The 19,313-nt window shown below is 33.4% G+C and overlaps 1 pseudogene; it reads right to left on the bottom strand.

Moving 5' to 3' along the window:
• Positions 1 to 3,405: 3,405 nt before the first annotated feature.
• Positions 3,406 to 19,313, bottom strand: part of LOC116873456 — a 134,776-nt pseudogene continuing 118,868 nt past the window's right edge.

Below are 19,313 nucleotides of genomic sequence, written 5' to 3'. Positions count from 1 at the left end.
CATGTTTATATATGTACCTGGCATAAATTTAAAAAATATAATTTTTTAAACATAGTATTTACAAATACATAGGAATAAGTGTAAATGAATAACAAACATTTTATATAAGCTATTCAGAAAAAAAATAGGAAATTTGTGAAAAAATCATGACAAAATGCTTAATAAAGAGATACCAGATACATGAATAGGCTAATTCAATATTTTAAAGTGTTAGGATTTCTCAAATAATATAATTTCATATCAATTTTATTCACAACCTAAATAGAATTTTTCAAGGAACTAGACAAACCAATGCTGAAATTTATGTAGAAGAGAAAGGTAAAAGGTTAATGAGGAGAGTCTTGATAATAGGGTAAAGATGACTTTCCTTTTCATTTATTAAGACTTATTATGTAGCCATAATAATTAAAACTGTATAATAATGCTAATACAGTGATAGAAAATTTCACTATTGCTTGAATTGTAGAGTCCTGAAATAGATCCACACAATAAGCAAACTTAATGTATGGGAAAACTGGTATGGGGCATTACAGGGTAATTAATAAGCCTGGACAATAGGATAACCATAAGAAAGGGCTGAAAGAGAATTGCTACTTTGCATCCTATGTAAAAATCAATTCACAATTGGTTAAAAACTTAAACATGAAAGACAAATATTTTAGCAAGATGCAAAAGCATTAAATGAAGAAAATTAATAAATTTGAGAAGTAAAAAATAAACTGATTAGCAAAAGTCATCATAAACAAAGGATGTGAATAAAGGAAACTTCTTATAGTGAAACTCTAAGTTAATGCAATCACCATAAAACAATTTAGTACTACGTCATGAAGCTCAACATTCACATAACCTGCAATCCGGAAATCCCATTGCTGGGAATTTTTGCACACATGCGCTCGGATACATGTACAAAAATGTTCATGCTTGTGAAACAAGAAACAAGTTAAGGTTCATCCACAGAAGGCACAGAAAAGCTGTGCTTTATTTCTACCTCAGAATATCATACAATCATGAAAAATCATGAACTACAGCTATATGTAATAACCTGGAGGAATCAGAGAAAACACTGACCAAATCTCCCAAGATTACATACAGTTTGATATGATTTTTCAAGCTCAAAAGAAAGCAAACTAAATAATGTACTGTTCTAGGGGTGCCTGGCTGGATCCATCGGTTAAGCGTCAGACTCTCGATTTCAGCTCAGGTATAATTACCTCAGGGTATGTAAGATCCAGCTCCACCTCCGGCTCTATGCTCAGCAGAGAGTCAGCTTGCGATTCTCTCTCCCTCTGCCCCTCCCCCCACTCGTACTCTCTCTGTATAAAAAATTAATTAATTTTTAAAAATGTACCATTCTAATGTTTAAGTAGTGTTCATATATTTTCATGTTAATATCTGCATCAAAAACTTCATCTGTTTTTAATACATTATTTTGTATATTTCAAATATAAAAAAATAAAACTTGTTAAAATCTACTGTCCTCATTTTAAAATGATGCTTAGCTTCAAAAGAGCTGATTAAGTTTTCCCCCAGCATCATTTTCTGCAATCAAAATGGATCAATGTCATCTACCTTCTGTAACCCTTCCAGTTTTTCTGTTCTTCACTGAACCAACCTCATGCTATTATCATTCCCTTTATGGTATAGGCCATAAAAAATAGAAGTTGCATTTAAGTAGGTGTTGCACATTTGGGGAGGATTACTTTCTAAATGTTTCTTGTTATTTCACTGTTAATATATCCCCAAACCAAGTGAGTAGTTTGGATAGGAGTACTCTTGCTGACTCATTTTAAGCATATAGTCAAAGCAATAATGTCTAGTAATTTATTTCCCATATGTATAACTTACTTTTATCACATTATTTAGTACAGAGTATTTATTCTATCTTTTGGGGATCAGAGAGCTAATTTGTGAAAATCACCTTGAATCACATGTCTATTTCCAAAGTGACTATGAACTTTATTCAAATTTGAGTAGGTCTACCTGAACCAAACTATCTGACCCATATAAAGCAAAGAAAGCATCTGGAATTGTAGCTTCTAGTCTTAATTCTGCCACTAAGAGCAACAGATTCTTATTCAAATTAATCTCATACTCCAAATCTCAGTGTTGTCATGTGTCAGTAGAAATGTTGGTAGACTTCTCCCTTAGGTAAACTACTTAATTCTACTTCTAAAATAACAAAATGCTTCATGAGTTTTTTGTAAAAATGAAAAGAAATCATCTTTACAAGATACAAAGAATTAGTGTTTGATACTTAGAAATTATTAGCAGGATTGATGCTAAATATTTGGGATAGTCTCCTTCCAAATGCATTCCCTGCACTGTCATGTATCCATTACTATTCTCCTCTTAATTTTGAATTCTAAAAATCACACACACATATTCATTAAAATAAGAATACATGATAATGAAAAAATTTCTTTTCTTTCTTTTTTAAAAATTCTGATCAAAACTAATTTTAATTTTTTATCTTCACACTTAAAAAGTTATCTGATGGCCACCAGTTTCCCAATCCTAGCATTGGTTACTAGCTTACAAATCTTAAGATAAATTCTTCTCATTTACCTAATGTTCAATTTCTACCAGTTTTAATATAGACCAGCATAAATACCATTACTGACTGCTTTGTATGAAATCCATTATTCTATAGATCCCATGTAGTTGTGGGATAAAACCAGAAGCCTCCACCTTTTATGTGAACTTCAGTGGTACTGTGAAGACCAAGGTACTTTTGCTTTGGTTAAGCAGGATTTCTTTTCCTTTGTAAGAGAACCCTCTTGCAACAGGTTTAATCAATTCCCCTAAAAATGTTGGCATTCTTTCAAACTATTCTTCCAGAAGCAGCAGTTATATAAATAGAATATTGGATTCAACCTAAAAATGTGGGCCCTAGTTAAAACTTTATTCTGCATATGAACATGATAAAAGATTAAGATATTCTTCACATTTCCAAACAAAATCCAATTTAAAAAACTTGTTCTTACCGAACTTCTAAAAACAGCCATTTGAGAGTAAACCAGTAGAGCATTATATTGCCCCAATGAAGCTGTAGGTTTCATTACATGCACCAACAAATCTACATGGCTAACTTCTGCATTCCACTTTTGTATAATTTATGTTGTACCTATTATACCAAACAGCATTTTAAACATAAACTCCCTAATAAGATAAAGCAAAGACAAAAGCATTTATCTTATTAGAAACAAGATACACCATCACTTATAGTCTTCAAACATGATTACAGTTTAACTATCATAATTTGACAATGCATTCATGGAACAATCTGTAGACAACTCATTTTAACAGACAAAATTAAAGAACACTTTTAAGCAGACATAACTGTCCTAAATTATTTATTAGGTAAGGATTTTACAGACATTACTTATACCAGCAGAAATGGTAGAGTTAGAAAGTATTGTGTCTTCTCCATGCTGCATCGTGAGAACCACCGATAGTGTGGTGAACTTGTGACCCCAACACCACAGCACCCACAGCCTGCAGATGTCAGCCCTCACATCTCCCTGTGCTTGTGGACCGGTCTGGTGTCCACTGGTGTCAGGATTTCTTCTGAAAGTTTTATGGAATGCATTGGGGAGGATAATCTCAAAGGATTTGTACATGGAACCTTCACCAACCCAGTAAGAATTCAAGACTCTCAGAGCCCCACAGTGGCATCTAGCAACTGCAACAGACCAAAGGCTTTGGGCAAGCTTTAGCTGGTTAATACCATGATGGACAGGCACCCATAGGTAGCACCCTTAGAGCTGGGCATTTGTGGCTACAACATTGCACACAAATCCAATATATGACGTAACCTTGACTGGTCTAGCACCCCAGTCTGCAGGCTTTATTGGGCTAGGATGGGCCAGGGGTTCTGTGAAGCAAAGAGAGCTGCTGGTACTGCCAACAACACATCCATTGAGCTAATGGCAGCTACGAGACAGAAAGGAAAGGGTTAAAAGCTAGTTTTCTTTTCAAAAGAAAGCACATAATCAACAGGATGTGTGGGAGAATGAGAGAACAGATAGAGAACAGTTATATGAAACATAGGAGATGTCCTTTGAGGATCTCAAACTCTGGCCTTATTATTCTTGATGAAGATGAGGTAGAGAGAGGGAAATAGGAATCTCAGTTTAGTCTTGTGATCCAGAGCAGAAAAAAAAAATGTGCTTTTCTTCCTATGGAATAGCCAGAGGAATGTAGCAATGATTATAGCAAAGCCTCCCCTTTCGTGTGATGCCAGCAAAGCTGAATAAGAGGTGTTGGTTAATGGGCCTGAGCCTCACTCCAGTCTCTTTCACAAAAAATGGTAAATAGGGAAATATAATAATGCTAAGGGGGGGGGGGGCTGGCAGGCATACAAAGGCCTAGGTAGGGAGAAGGAGTCAGAGTAGTTGTAACTGACAGTTCAAGGCCATGGTAGGACTATGAACAATAGTGCATGCCAGTGTAAGATGGTAAGGGCCAACTGAAGGAAAGTATACCGTAATCAATTATAGAAAACACCAGAGGGTGGCAGTGAGCCAGACGTACCTTCCTTCATTGTGCCATGTACATATACATAGATATCACTCTGGGAGATGTGAGATATAAAGAATTTGATTTCATTGAGTCATCATTTCCTCAAAAAGAATAAGTTTTCAACTAACAGGCTGGGTTATATTTATCATTAAGACTAAGACTCCCTGTATAAAGAAGAAACAGGAAGAGATTTGTTAAGTAAATTTCTACTTACCAATGGAGAATAAAGCATTTTTAAAAGATATGTTTACAGGAATTATTATTGTTCTTGTTTTTGTTATTATTATTATTATTATTATTATTATTACTTTTGCCATCAGATCCCCTTTAATTCTCATGTACCTTGAATAGTTTAAACTAAAAACTCAGCTATTTAAATCATACAGCATTTACTTCTATTTAGGATATGGAAATCTGTAAACAATATTATTCTCACATCAACAACAATAAAACATCCAGAAAGCTACAATATCACAATTGTTTTTTAGTCCATCAGAGAGTTGAAGTTTTATAAGGAATGCATTAACTTAAAATCCCACTGTAAGAAGTCCCATTTATCCACATATAGGAAACTTGAATTCCAAAGAGAGACCAGACTCTTCAAAGGCAGACAAGGCAAGAGAACTGCCTTACCCATGGCTGAGAAGAGGAGGAGATAACCACCATACAAATGGATACAGATAAATCAACTAAACTTTTAACAAATTGTTAAAAGCCAAGTTTGGGGTAACATCTCATTCTGGAACAATCAGAGCCAGAAAAAAAATGCTCTCATTCTAGAGTAAATTAAAAAAAAAATAATCTTGGTCCTAAGCTTCTATAATGACACAAGCAAAAGTCTTCTAATTCTAAGGGACAGCATGAAACTTCTGCCCAAGACCAATCACAGACACAAGGCTGGGTTTGGCTACTAAGGAGTGAACTAAGGATCAGGAATGCAAAGAGAATGTCACTCATAATGTCCAGGTATAAAGTGCCTATCTAAGCCTGGAGGGTGGATGAGAGCACTTACTAACAAGCAAGAGCAATCTACTGGTAGAGGAAAAGCAAGAGTATATATATTTATATCTGATAAATATCTGAAAGCTGCAGGTAGAGCACAAATACTGAGAAATGCCACCACCGTTATGGTACTCTATGTACAATGCAGGAAGTAGTAGCTTGCTGCTGCACAATTTGGAGACTATCGTGAGCTGAATGTAATGAGCACAAGCAACTCAAACCCAGTCCTGATTCAAGCCCTCCACCTCCCAAAATAAAGACCTGACAAAAAAGGTATACATATTGCTACTGCCTAGGATAAATACTATTTCCCTCTGCATCTTCTGTTATACACATGATGTCTGGAATTCAATAAAAATTGTGAGGCACAGAAAAGGAAGATCATTGTCAAGAGATAAAGCAGTCAAAAGAACCAGACTCAGATGTCAAAAATTGTGAAAGAGAGACTTTAATGTAACAATGATTATAAATTGAAGGATATGATGAAAAGGATACCACAAATGACTAGTGGAAGAATTCCAGCATAGAAATGGAAAATACATGAAAAGTCAAATGAAAATCCTATAAATAAAGAATATAATATCAGAGATGAAGTATTCCTTTGATGGGCTCATCAGCAGATATGACAAAGATGAGGAATCCATCTGTAAACTTAAGGATAGGTCTATAAAAATTATCAAAATGTAAGGATAAGAAAAGGTGGAGAGAAATAGAGAGATGCAGAGAATTAGGAGAGGGAAGATAATGAGAGCATATATATATATATGTATATATAAGCATCAAAAATATTAGATACCTAGGGATTTAATGAGATAATCTAAGGATAAATCTGATAAATGTGGCATAAGTTGTGTATACTAAAAACTGCAAAATGTTGATGAAGAAAATCAAGGACCTAAATAAATGGAGAGATATACCGTTTTCTTGACCAGAAAACTCAGAGAGAAAAGAAAAAAAAAAAAGTTTGGGTCTAGATGAGGGGTAGAATTCAAGAACTGTGGGGAAATACTGAATATTCTAATCTAAGTGAAGTTCAAGTCTTAGAGGAAAAGAATTATGGCTATATATTTCTCCAAAAATGTTTAAAGACATCAACCCATAGATGCAAGATCCCAGAAAAACACAGGGAGGATCTATAGTTCTACTATTCTAGTTAGAGGTAACTGGAGTGACATCTTCAAAGTACTGAAAGAAAAAAAATGTCAATTCATACTTCTGCAACCAGGAAAAATATTTTACAAAAATTAAAGGAAAATGGACACTTTTTCCCAGTCAAATAAAACTGGAGAAAATTCATTTCCAGTATAACTGTGCTGCAAGAAATGTTAAAGGAAAGTCTTTAGGCAGAATTAAGTATTATATGACACTGGAAATGGATCCACACAAAGAAATGAAGATACTTCTAATTATACAAATAAAGATAAATGTAAAAGATATTTTTCTTATTTTTAATTGCTTTAAAAGATATTTGACTATTTAAAGCAAAAATTTTAACAATGTACTAAAGGGTTTAAAGTATACATAATATTAACATATGTGACAACAATATTACAAAAGATGGAAAAAACACTGGAGGTATACTGTTGTACAGATCTGAAGCTATTTATGAAATAATATATTATTACTTGAAAGCAATCTCTGCTAAACCCTTGGGACAAACACTAAAAAAGAAAAAAAAACAGTATAACTTATTAGCTATTTGTAGTGATAAATGAAATTTTTTAAAAAGATATTCAATTTAAAAGAAGCTGGGAAACAGAAAACAACTAGCAAGGCAGTAAGTTTAATCAATGGTATAAATAATTATGCAAAATGTAAACTGATTAGACAAGCAATTGTTGAACTGTCTAACTAAAAGACAGAGATTTTTAAAGTTGGGTAGTAAAGAAAAACCCAATAGGTATTGTGTTTAAGCAGCTCACTTTAAGTATAAAGACCAAGATAAGTCAAAAGTAAAAGGATTAAAAAATACAGCAAACTCTAATTAAAAAAAAAATGCTAGGCTGGCTATATTAATATCAGACAAAATAAACTTCAGAACAGGATCTGAATTACTAGAGATAAAGAGGGATATGGCAGAATGATAAATGGGTAAATTCATAAAGAAGATAAACCATTCCTAAACATCACTAGGTAATAGTCACTATATAAAAGAAATTAAAAAACATATATAATGTATATTATTATATTTACATAGCTTATAGTATGTAATAAATGTTATATATTTTATAATATATTACATAAAACAATATATTTTATGTACATTTGTATATAAATTAATACCTAAACATAATAGCATCAAAAATATTAAATACCTAGGTACTTAACGGGATAGTCTGAGGATAAATCTAACAGAAGAGATATAAGATTTATATACTTAAAACTACAAAATATTGACTAGAGAAATCAAAGGCCTAAATAAATGAAGTATACCACATTCATGGATCTGAAAACTCAGTATTCTTAAGATTTCACTGTCCCATGATTTTGCCTGTAGATTCAACGCAATTACAATCAAAGCCCCAAATACGCTTTCTTGGGGGGTTGGAAGGGTAGAAATCAACAAGCTGATTCTAAAACAGATGGAAAAATGAAAGACCCACAATAAGAGAAGCAATCTGATAAAGAAAAAAAATAGTTGAATTTCTATATGCTGGATTTCTAGATTTACTCTAAATCTGTAAAGTATTAGTATACAAAAAAATACATCAGAATAGAGAGTACATAAATAAAAACATGCATATATGTCACTGATTTTTGAACAAAGTTGTCAAGGTAATTCAAAGGAGAAAGAATAGTCTTTTCAAAGATGGTGCTGAAACACCTGAACATACATTTAAAAAATAAAAGAACCTAGATCTTCATAAGTTCTTTTAAGTTCGTTTAAGTTTTACATAAATATAAGTTTACAAATTAACTTAAAAAGGATCACAGACCTTGATGTAAAACCCCAAAACTTTTCAAAGGAGACACAGGAGAATATCTTTGTGATCTTGGATTAGACGAAGATATTTTATCTTATTTTTATTTTATTTTTTAAAAAGATTTTAATTATTTATTTGACAGAGAGACAGAGCAAGAGAGGGAACACAAGCAGGAGTGGGAGAGAGAGAAGCAGGCTTCCCGCTGAGCAGGGTGTTCGATGTAGGACTCGATCCCCAGACCCTGGGATCATGACCTGAGCTGAAGGCGGACGTTTAATGACTGAGCCACCCAGGTGCCCCTAGACAAACATATTTTAGATAAGGGAAAAATCACAATCCATAAAAAATTGATAAATTGGACATCCTTAAAATTAAAATTTCTGCCCTTCAAAAGACACTATTAAGAGAACAAAAAGAGAAACCAGACTGAAAGGAAATATTAGCAAAACATATATTTAAAGAATAACTTGCTTGTATCCATAATACATGAAGAACTCATCTACCTAATAATAAGAAAACAACCTTATTTAAAAAAATTGTTAAGAGATTAGGACAGTTAATGAAAGGAATTCTGATGGTGTATAATGACATGAAAGATGTTCAACATCATTAGTCACATGGAAATGCAAATTAAATCCATAGTGAGGTATCAGAATATATTTATTAGCTAAAATAAAAAGTTGATAACTCCAAGTGCACCATGGATGCAGAACTGGAACTCTCATCCATTGCTCATGGGAATGAAAATTAATATGGCTATTTTGGAAAAACGGTTTGGTGGTTTCTTATAAATTTAAACATACACTGACGAATGACTCAGTAATTCTACTTCAAAATACTTATCCAAAAGAAAAGACAACTTATAAACATACAAACACCTGTATGGACATGTTTATAGAAGCATAAAGTCATAAACTACATAGCAGAAACAATCAGAAATAAACCCAACTTAATCAATGTCTTGTAAATTCTATTTTTCTAGTTCAAAACAAAAATAACTAAGAATACTGAGTCTGAGCTTATTTCTTACAGAAAAAGACGGATTCTCTAATACAACAACTGCATCAGTTTTCATAATTATTTTCATAAAACTTTTAGTAGGATGAAGTCTTTCATAATTCATATATATTACACCTGCTACAATCCATTAATAAATAAAAAACTTAAAGAATTTGCTATTTTTAAGAAGATATAGATGGTATCAGCATTAGGAACAAGCTGATCAAGAAAAAAAGAGGGCCAAGAAAGGGAAATGAAAATCTGATTTAAATCATTAAAAAGTAGAAGATACTCATAAATGATTAAAAAACCACTTCTTAAAAGTGATAATCACAACCAATTTAATGTCTACTACATAACAATTTTTCAATAAATACTCAAGAATGAATACAATCTAGAAAAATAGCATAGTGGGTGAATTTTTTTCAAATATATTAAAATATAAGTAGGTACATGAAAAACACCATGATAAACCCCTGAGTTGAATATATTTTAAAATACTACATGAGGAGAGAACTCCCAAGTCTCTGATGTTCATTTACCATTTTCCAGTTTCTCATGTGTTTGACACAAAGAAGTTGCACTTAATTACACTGTGGACAAGGTGTTTGCTTTTACTTCATTTGGTGACCATACAAGAAGAAAACTAAAGAACTCTTTACCTAGCTGCCCTTATTTTAAGATCTAAATTAGAGCTATCCCTGAATATCAAGTTCCTGCTTCTGCGTCTTTGGTTTTCACTGTAGCTGCCTTAGAGCTCTAGAAATGCACTGTCCAATATGGCAGCCAAAAACCATATGTGGCTATTTAAATTTAAATTAATTAAAGTTAAGTAAAATGAAAAATTTACTTTTCCAGTTGCACTAGCTGGTATTAGTGCTCAAAAGCCACAAGTAATAGTGCCCACTCTATTGGACAGTGCAGATTTTAGACTATTTCCATCATCACAGACAATTGGTCAGCACTGACCTAGAATCAATAGCTTCCCATCGAAAAGTATCTACTTAAGGGGCGCCTGGGTGGTTCAGTTGGTTAAGCCCCCCACTCTTGATCTCAGCTCAAGCCCTGCTCAAGTCTCAAGTACCTACTTAAAATAATGATACTCTTCCTCAGCTGTTACCCATCTTCCTATTCCTACCTCTACAATGTCTTTATTTTCACATGAAATTGTTCATCGTGATATTTGGCCTGAGGAAGTCAAGTGTCTGTGTAAGATGTTTCTAATCCTTCATGGTTTCTCCATAATAGATTTAGTTAACACTGAAACATAATAGCCTTTCTAAAATGGATCATTTCCCTCTCCCACTGCACTGCTACTTTCCAGAACCCTACTCTGAAAAAAAAAAAAATGTATTAAATGTGATGTGACCTTAAGACATCATAAAATGCAAATAACAAAATTAATTTCAGTTTTTCTACCTAAAAGTATCATCAAATGGATTGAATGCTGGATGAAACTCTGTGAGTAGAGAAACAGTAAATAATTCTGTTTTCAGCTCAGGTTTGGTGTTTCATAGGCTGCCAAAAAGTTCTTTTTTCAGCTTGGTTTTACTTAAGAACTTTATTAATGATTTGAAAAGAGGATTAAACAAGTTCCTAATGAAACTCATTGATTATGATTGACTGCAAAATGTTACAAATGCAACTGATGACAAATAAATTACCTAATAGAATGCAGGAGGTAGTGAACTATTGACAAATGCACCCAAAATGATAGCCCCCAAATTACTGCTCAGTACTAAGGATGCTTAATTCAAAATAAGAGTGCCCAATGCAGACCTAAAGAAAATAGTTTTGGGCCTTTGCAATATTAAATTCTGCAATATACTTAACAAATGAACAGTGGGTTCCATTCTCTTTGATTGAAGCACTATTATCTGATATAGACAAAAATAATTATTTTTAGCCATGGTACTATCATCTTAGGTATGCCTGGTTAATCAATAAATAGTAAGTTACAATAAATTTGACTTTCTTTTACTGAATTGATCTTCTTTTTATGTCTGGTATAATTCTTTTGACATAATGTCTTTAAGGTTCATCCATGCTATAGCATGTCAGAATTTTCTTTCTATTTGAAAGCTGAATAATATTCCATTGTACACACATACCATATTTTTTTATCCATTCATCCATTAACAAATGCTTTCTTTCCATCTTTTGGCTTTTGTGAATTATTCTGGTATGAACATTTGTTTGAATCCTTACTTTCACTTTTTTAAGGTATATACACAATAGTGGAATTGCTGAATCAGACATTACTTGTTTTTGCTTTTATTTTTGAGATATAAGTGACATACACTATATTACTTCAGCTGAACAACATATTGATTTGATATTTGTATTGTGAAATGATAACCACGATAAGTCCAGTTAACATCCATCACCATACATAGTTACAGATTTTTTTTCTTGTGATAAGAACTTTTCAGATTTACTCTTAGCAACTTCCAAATATGTAATACGGTATGTTAACTATGTGATACAGTATGTTAACTATGTAATACGGTATGTTAACTATAGTGACCATGCTGGACACTACTTCCCCATAACTTATTTATAATGGGAAGTTTGTACTTTCTGACTTCCTTTACCCATTTCACTAGCCCTAACTCCTACCTCTGGCAACCACTAATCATATTCTGAATCTATGAGCTTATTGTTGTTGTTGTTTTGTTTTGTTTTGTTTTTAAGATTCCACATATAACTGAGATTATACAGTATTTTTTTTGTCAGACATATTTCACTTAATGTAATACCCCAAATACCCATCCATGTTGCTGCAAATGACAATATTTCATTTTTAATAGCTGAGTAGTAATATTCTGTGTTATAAATACATATATGTAATACCACAAGAAATGTGTTCTCCTCTAGATTCTTTAGAAAGGAACACAGCCCTATCTGCACCTTGATTTTAGCCCAGAAAGACAGATTTCAGACTTCTGGCCTCCAAAACTGTAAGATAATATATGGTTATTATCTGAAGCCGATCTGTGGTTAATTTGTTACAGAAACAATAGTAAGCTAATTTATGTAAGTTTATAATTTTCCTCAAATTTAGAAAACTTGGGGACATTACTTTTTCCCACATTTTTTTGTCTCCCACTCTTTCCTCTCCTCTTGGGACTCTAGATCACTTGATATTATTCTAGTGGTCACTGATGCTATGTTCATCTCTTCTTTCATTCTTTATTCTCTCTGTACTTCATCTTAGTTTCAATTAGTATGCTTTCACGTTTGCTGACCTTTTTTTTTCCTTATACACTTTGGTTATATCCAGTGTATTTTTATTTAGATGTCTAATTTGTGTCTTTTTAAAATTTTCTAATTCTGATGACACCATGCTTATATTTTCTTCTATCTACTGAACAATGAAGAATATTTATAATATCTGTATTAATTTCTTCTTCTAGTAGTTCCATTGTCTCTGCAATCTCTAAATTTGTTCTTATTGGTTGTTTCTTCTTGATTATGCATCTTATTTTCCGGCTTCTTTCCATTCCTGGTCTTTTTTTTTTTTTCCCCCCTGGTCATTTTTTTATTGGGTCACAAATATTGTCAATTTTACCTTTTTAGTTTCTGGATTTTGTTGTATTTCTTTAAATGATATCATATTTCTTCCTGGTATCCAGTTAGTTATTTAGAGTCAGTTGGATTATATCAAGATCTGAGAAATGAGTTATTTAGGATTACTTTAGCCCCATTATTAAGGCAGTATCTTTCAACATTTAACCAAATCTCTATGTAGTTGTGGGTTTTTTTAAAGATTTTATTTATTTATTTGACAGACAGAGATCACAAGTAGGCAGAAAGGCAGGCAGAGAGAGACAGAGAAAGAGGGAAGCAGGCTCCCTGCTGAGCCGAGAACCTGATGCAGGGCTCCATCACAGGACCCTGAGATCATGACCTGAGCTGAAGGCAGAGGCTTTAACACATTGAGCCACCCAGGCGCCCCTATGTAGTAGCGTTTATGAGTTTTTCCACATTGGTCAGTGAGGACAAAAACCATTCTCAGTCTAAAATGATCTCAAGAGGGGCACCTGAGGTGGCTCAGTGGGTTAAGCCTCTGCCTTCAGCTCAGTCATGATCCCAGGGTCCTGGGATTGAGACCTGCATTGGGCTCTCTGCTCAGCAGGGAGCCTGCTTCCCCCTCTCTCTGCCTGCCTCTCTGCCTACTTGTGATCTCAGTCTGTCAAATAAATAAATAAAATCTTAAAAAAAAATAAAATGAACTCAAGAAATTATTCTCCTCTTTCCTCTGACAGATGTTCCCCAGATTCAGATAGTTCTCTTGCATTCATGTGCCAATCAGTACTTAGGCAAAGACTTGAGAGAACCCATATGGAACTCTCTTCGTATCACAATCTCTGCAGATTTCTACTCGCTATACTCAGTCTCATAAATTTTAGTTTCTTTGACCTCCCTAATTCAATATCTGCCACCTCAATTCACTGACAACTTTGAACTCCCTCTCTTTGCACTGTAACCTGGAACCTGCTTATAAGAAGTAATCTGTTTCTAGTATAGGGATCAGTTGATATGTTTCTTTTCTTTCAGGTATCATGATCTCACATTATTTTCCAACACCTGCAAACTGTTGTTTGATAGATTTTTTTCTGGTTTCTAGTTATTTTAGTTGAGAAGACAAATTCTGGCCTTTTAACCAGAAGCAGATGTCTGTCCACTTTATTTAATATTTCATATTTAAGGATATAAAACTTTTTATAAACCCTGTAATCTTTTTATTGTCTGTGTGATATGTTTGTCATTCCTGATATTAACTTTTGTGCTCTCAATTTTTTTCTTCATTATTCTTGAAGGATATTAATTTAGCTTATCTGTTTAAAAAAACTATCTTTTGAGTTTATTGACCCTCTACTATAAATTTTCTATTTTTATAACATCTGTTCTTTTGGTTTTTTCTTCAAATTCTTTATGTTAAATTTGCTGTGCAATTTCCAACCTCTTGAACTTCACGCTCTTATCTTATTTTACTCTTTCTTCTTTTCTATCTTATAAATTTAAGGCTGTACATATTGATTTAACAATGATTTCAAGTAGATTGCCTAAAATTTTATATTCATCATATTCATTATCATTCAATTCAACCTATTTTATTGTTTCACTTTCTTAATCTCTTGAAGGAGATTTTTCTAATAATTTCCTATTAGTTATTTCTAGTTTAATTTCATTATACTAATATTATATACTCTGTAGATGATTTCGATTTTTGAAACTACAATTATGGCCCAGTTACATTGTTAGGTTTTATAAATATTCCACATATACTTACAAAGATTGTATCTTGCAGCTATTGAGTACAATTATATACATATATTATTTATATAAAATTTAAATATATATAAAACTTATTTTATTTTTTCTTATGTTTTTATGATATATATATATAGAAAGTGTCCATTTTTAATCATGTTATTGAAATCATATTCTACATATCACTAAAAAAATCTTTTAAAATCAACAACTGATTTTTTTTGTCTGCCTTTTCTTTTAATTACTGAAAGAGGTACACTTTTTTTTTTTTACTATGACTGTGGACTAAACTATTTTCCTTATAATTATTTTATTTTAATTTTTCCTTGATATATTTTGAGGCAATATTATGTTCAGAATTACTCTAAATCCCTACAGTTGAAATCTTTATTACTTTTAAATATCCATCCTTACATATGTTCTCAATATGAAGGTTGATCCAAATCACATACGCTGTCATTGCATGTACAGAAACACTGAAATGTTAATGGACATCCAGAGATCAAAAATACTTGAGGAAACCTTCTTGCATGAGATTTAGAGGTAAAAATAACCAAAAGTGAGGAAGGGGACATAAGAAAATAGACAGTTCTTTAATTAAATCTTTATAATTTATTTCTCTGTGACATAAAGAGAGAAGGAGATATTATGTGTAAATAGCAAAATACATAAATCAAAAAAATAGGAGAAAAAGAAAAAGATCCTTGAAATCAAGAACATGATGATCAAATTAATACAAGAATGGAAATGGATAAATCAGAACTCTCACAGAAAGAAGAAAAAAATAAAAAAAATATAGGAGTAGTTCAAGATAATAGCATAGGATGTTCCTGAGCCCATTTTCTCCCATGGACATACCAACTCGCCATCTACATACAGATTAATTCCCCCTCAAAAAGACCTAGAAATTAGCTGAAGTGCTCCTCCACAACAAAAAATAAAAGGACCACATCCCAATACATAGGAGAGGTTAAAAAGGGTCTTGCCATAACAAAACCAAACCAAACCAAACCAAAAAAACACACACTCTCAGCATGGTGAACCACAATTGAGAGGGATCTCACAAATACAGTTTTTCCTTGAGAAGTGAAGGATTCGTACCCCCATCAGGTACCGCAACCCTAGGGATGTACACTGAAAAGATGAGTCTCCAAAATGTCTTGCTCTGAAAACCAGCAGAGCTTACATCCAGGAGATCCAAAAGACTGTAGGAAATGAAAAGTCTGCTCTTAAAGGTCTCACATACAATTTCATTCACCCCAGGACACAGCACAAATCACTATGAAAAGCACCTTGACCATATGTGAAGGAGATCCATTAGCTTATCTTCCATCATCTGCCAGACATGCAGGTGTGTATTAGAACTTCCTCTAGGGAAGGAGATGCTGGCAGGCACCATTTTGCATTCCTTTTACCTTGCTAGCATTGCCAGACTTGCCCTACTCACTCGTTCTTCCTCAATTTGTACCAACCCTTCACTCTCCATGGTCCTACTTAAGCCCCAAGGTTTGTCCTGTTCTTGTGTGCCCATGCTGAACCCAGCAGGCCTACCCTGGCCATAAACTCCTAGGTGGCCCTTGAAGCCAGTAGGCCTGCCCCAACTCTAGGCTCTCCCAAAGCACTGATGAAGCCAGTAGGTGCACACAGTAAGGGAAGCCTTTGGAATGCCTGGCTCAGGTGTCCAGGAGGGCCTGAAACAATTAGAGATATAATTCTTGGAAGGTTACCAACCCCATGGCACAGTACAGACAGCAGACAAAACAAACTCCCAGTATGCCTATGAAAACAGTCTATTTACTCAAATTGGAGCTCCAGCTCCAGAGGCATACTTCAGGATTACTAGAGGCTATGGAAGAGCACTCAGAGAATGCAGACCAGGAAACACCAGTTTTGTGCTCTCTCTTGGCCTCAAGAGACATTTTCTGTTCCTTCCCTGAAAAAAGCTTATACTCTCATCTGGAGGTCCTATTTTTGCAATTGCTGCAAGAGGACATTTCCAAATCACCATATCTGGGGGCCAGCAGACCCCAGTACTGGAGTTCCACAGGACTGTGTGGATTTGCATACTTTGAAAGCTGCTGCCTGATAGTCTAGCTTCAAGTCAGCCTGAAACTATATGCTGACTAAGATTCCTCCCTTTCAACACTGATAGAGCTTGGCACCAATTCAAGAACTGGAACCTATTAAGAATAAATGAGACTGCTTAGATAATCATAACAGTTTAAAAGACAACCAAAAACTAGGGCAAGGATGAATAATAAGGTTCATTGCCTATACAAGGCCACTCCTTCAAAGCTGGGAGAGGTAATTGATTCATCTAACACTTAGAAACAAACTGAGATAAAAGCAAAATAAGGAAACAGAGGAATAGGTTCCAGGTGAAAGAACAGGATAAAACCCCAGAAGAAAAAACAGCATTGATGACGACAACAACAACAACAATTAACAAACAAACAAAATCTTAATAAAGTGGGAGTTAAGTAATTTACCTGTTAGGGAGTTCAAAATAATGGTCAAAGATGCTTGCCAAGCTCAGGAGAAGAATGGATGAACAAGAAAGAAATTCAATAAAAATACATAAAATTTAAGAACACCAAACAAAATTCACAGAAATTAAGAATATCATAACTGAACTGAAAAATAAGTAGAGTAGTTCAACAGCACACTAGATGAAGTAGAAGAATTGATCACTAGTCAAGAAGAAAGGGCACAGGAACTCAAACAGACCAGGAAAACAAAAACAAAAACAACCAAAAAAAAGGATTTTAAAAAGTAAAGAAATCTTACGGGACCTATTGGAAAACAGAAGGAAAAGAAAGAGGCAAAAAATTGATTTGAAGAACTCATAGCTGAAAACCTCCCTAACCTGAGGATAAAAACAGACAGCCAGGTCCAGAAGTCCAGAGAGTTCTAAACAAGTTGAGCCCAAAGAGAACCACACCAACACACATCATAACTAAAATGTCAAAAGTTAAAGAATCTTAAAGGCAGAAAAAACAACGTGTTATATACAAAGGAATCTCCATAACACCACAAGCTGATTTCTCAGCAGAAACTTTGTAGGACAGAAGAAGGTGGTGTGATATACTCGATGTACTAGAAAGAAAGAAAAATCCAAACAAGAATACCCTACTTGACAAAACTATCATTCAGAATTGAAGAAGAAATAAAGAGTTCCCCCAAAAGCAAAAGCCAAAGGAGTTCATCTCATAACTAAAGGAGCCTTATGAGAAATACTTCAAGCTGAAACGAAAACACATTAGTAAACAGGAAACATGAAATTAAAAATATCACTGGAAAAGGTGAATATATAGTAAAGGTAGTGGGTTAGCCACTTATAAAGCTACTATGAAGGTAAAAATACAAAAGTAGTAAGATTAACTATTACTACAATAAAGGATAATTATACAAAACTTTAAAAATGTAAAAAAAATGTAAAAAAGTCATTAAAAACATAAAACATAGGGAGAAAGTGAACATGTAGTTTTTAGAATGTGTTCAAACTTAAATTAGTATTAACCTAAAATAGACTACTATACATATAAGCTGTTCTATGTAAGCCTCATGGTAGCTTCAAAGCAAACCCTATAGAAAATACACAAAAGATAATGAGAAAGGAATTTAAATATGACATTAAAGAAAGTCAACAATCCACAACAGAAGAGATCAAGAAAAGAAGAAAGTAACAGAGAGGATCTACAAAAACCAGAAAAAAATTAACAAAATGGAAGTAAATACATACCTATAAATATAATCAATAATTATTTAAATTCAAATGGACTGATTCTTCTATCAAAAGATATAGAGTGGATGAAGTGATAAAAGAAAAAAACAAAACAAAACAAAACAAAACCAGTCTGTATGTTGATTACAAATGACTCACTTCAGATCTGAGGATACACAGAGACTGAAAGTGAAAAGATGGGAAAAAAAAATAATCCAAGCAAATGGAAAGGAAAAAAAGCTGGTATAGCTATACTTAGACAAAATAGATTTAAGACAAAGACTTTAATAAAATACAAAGATGGGCCATAATGATAAAGGGATCAATCCAAGAAAAGGATGTAACATTTGTAAATACTTGTCCACCTAACATAGGAGCACCTAACTGTATAAAGCAAATATTCACAGACCTAAAGAGAGAAATCAACATCAATGCAATAATAATAGAGACCCAAATATCCCACTTAAACCAATGGATAAATCATCTAGGCAGAAATTGATAAGGAAACATCAGCCTTAAACGACACCTTAAACTAGATGGACCTACTAGGCACAGAACACTGAATTCAAAAGCAATAGAATACACATTATTCTCAATTCCACATAGAACATTCTCCAAGATAGACACATGTTAGGCCATGTATAAGTTTCAATAAGTTTGAGGAGACTAAAATTATGCCAAGGATATTTTCTGACCACAATGGTATATGAGTCAATAATAAGAAAAAAAACCTGGAAAAATAACAAATATGTGGAATTAAACAGCACGCTACTGAAAAAACAAATGGCTCAACTGAAAAATCAAGAAGAAAATAAAAAAAATACTTTGAAACAAAAGAAATGGATGGGTGCTTTGATGGCTCAGTT

Source organism: Lontra canadensis, unplaced genomic scaffold (assembly GCF_010015895.1).
Source record: "Lontra canadensis isolate GAN:19392208 unplaced genomic scaffold, GSC_riverotter_1.0 scaffold33, whole genome shotgun sequence".
NCBI lineage: Eukaryota > Metazoa > Chordata > Mammalia > Carnivora > Mustelidae > Lontra > Lontra canadensis.
This window is presented reverse-complemented; position numbering and strand designations above follow the sequence as displayed.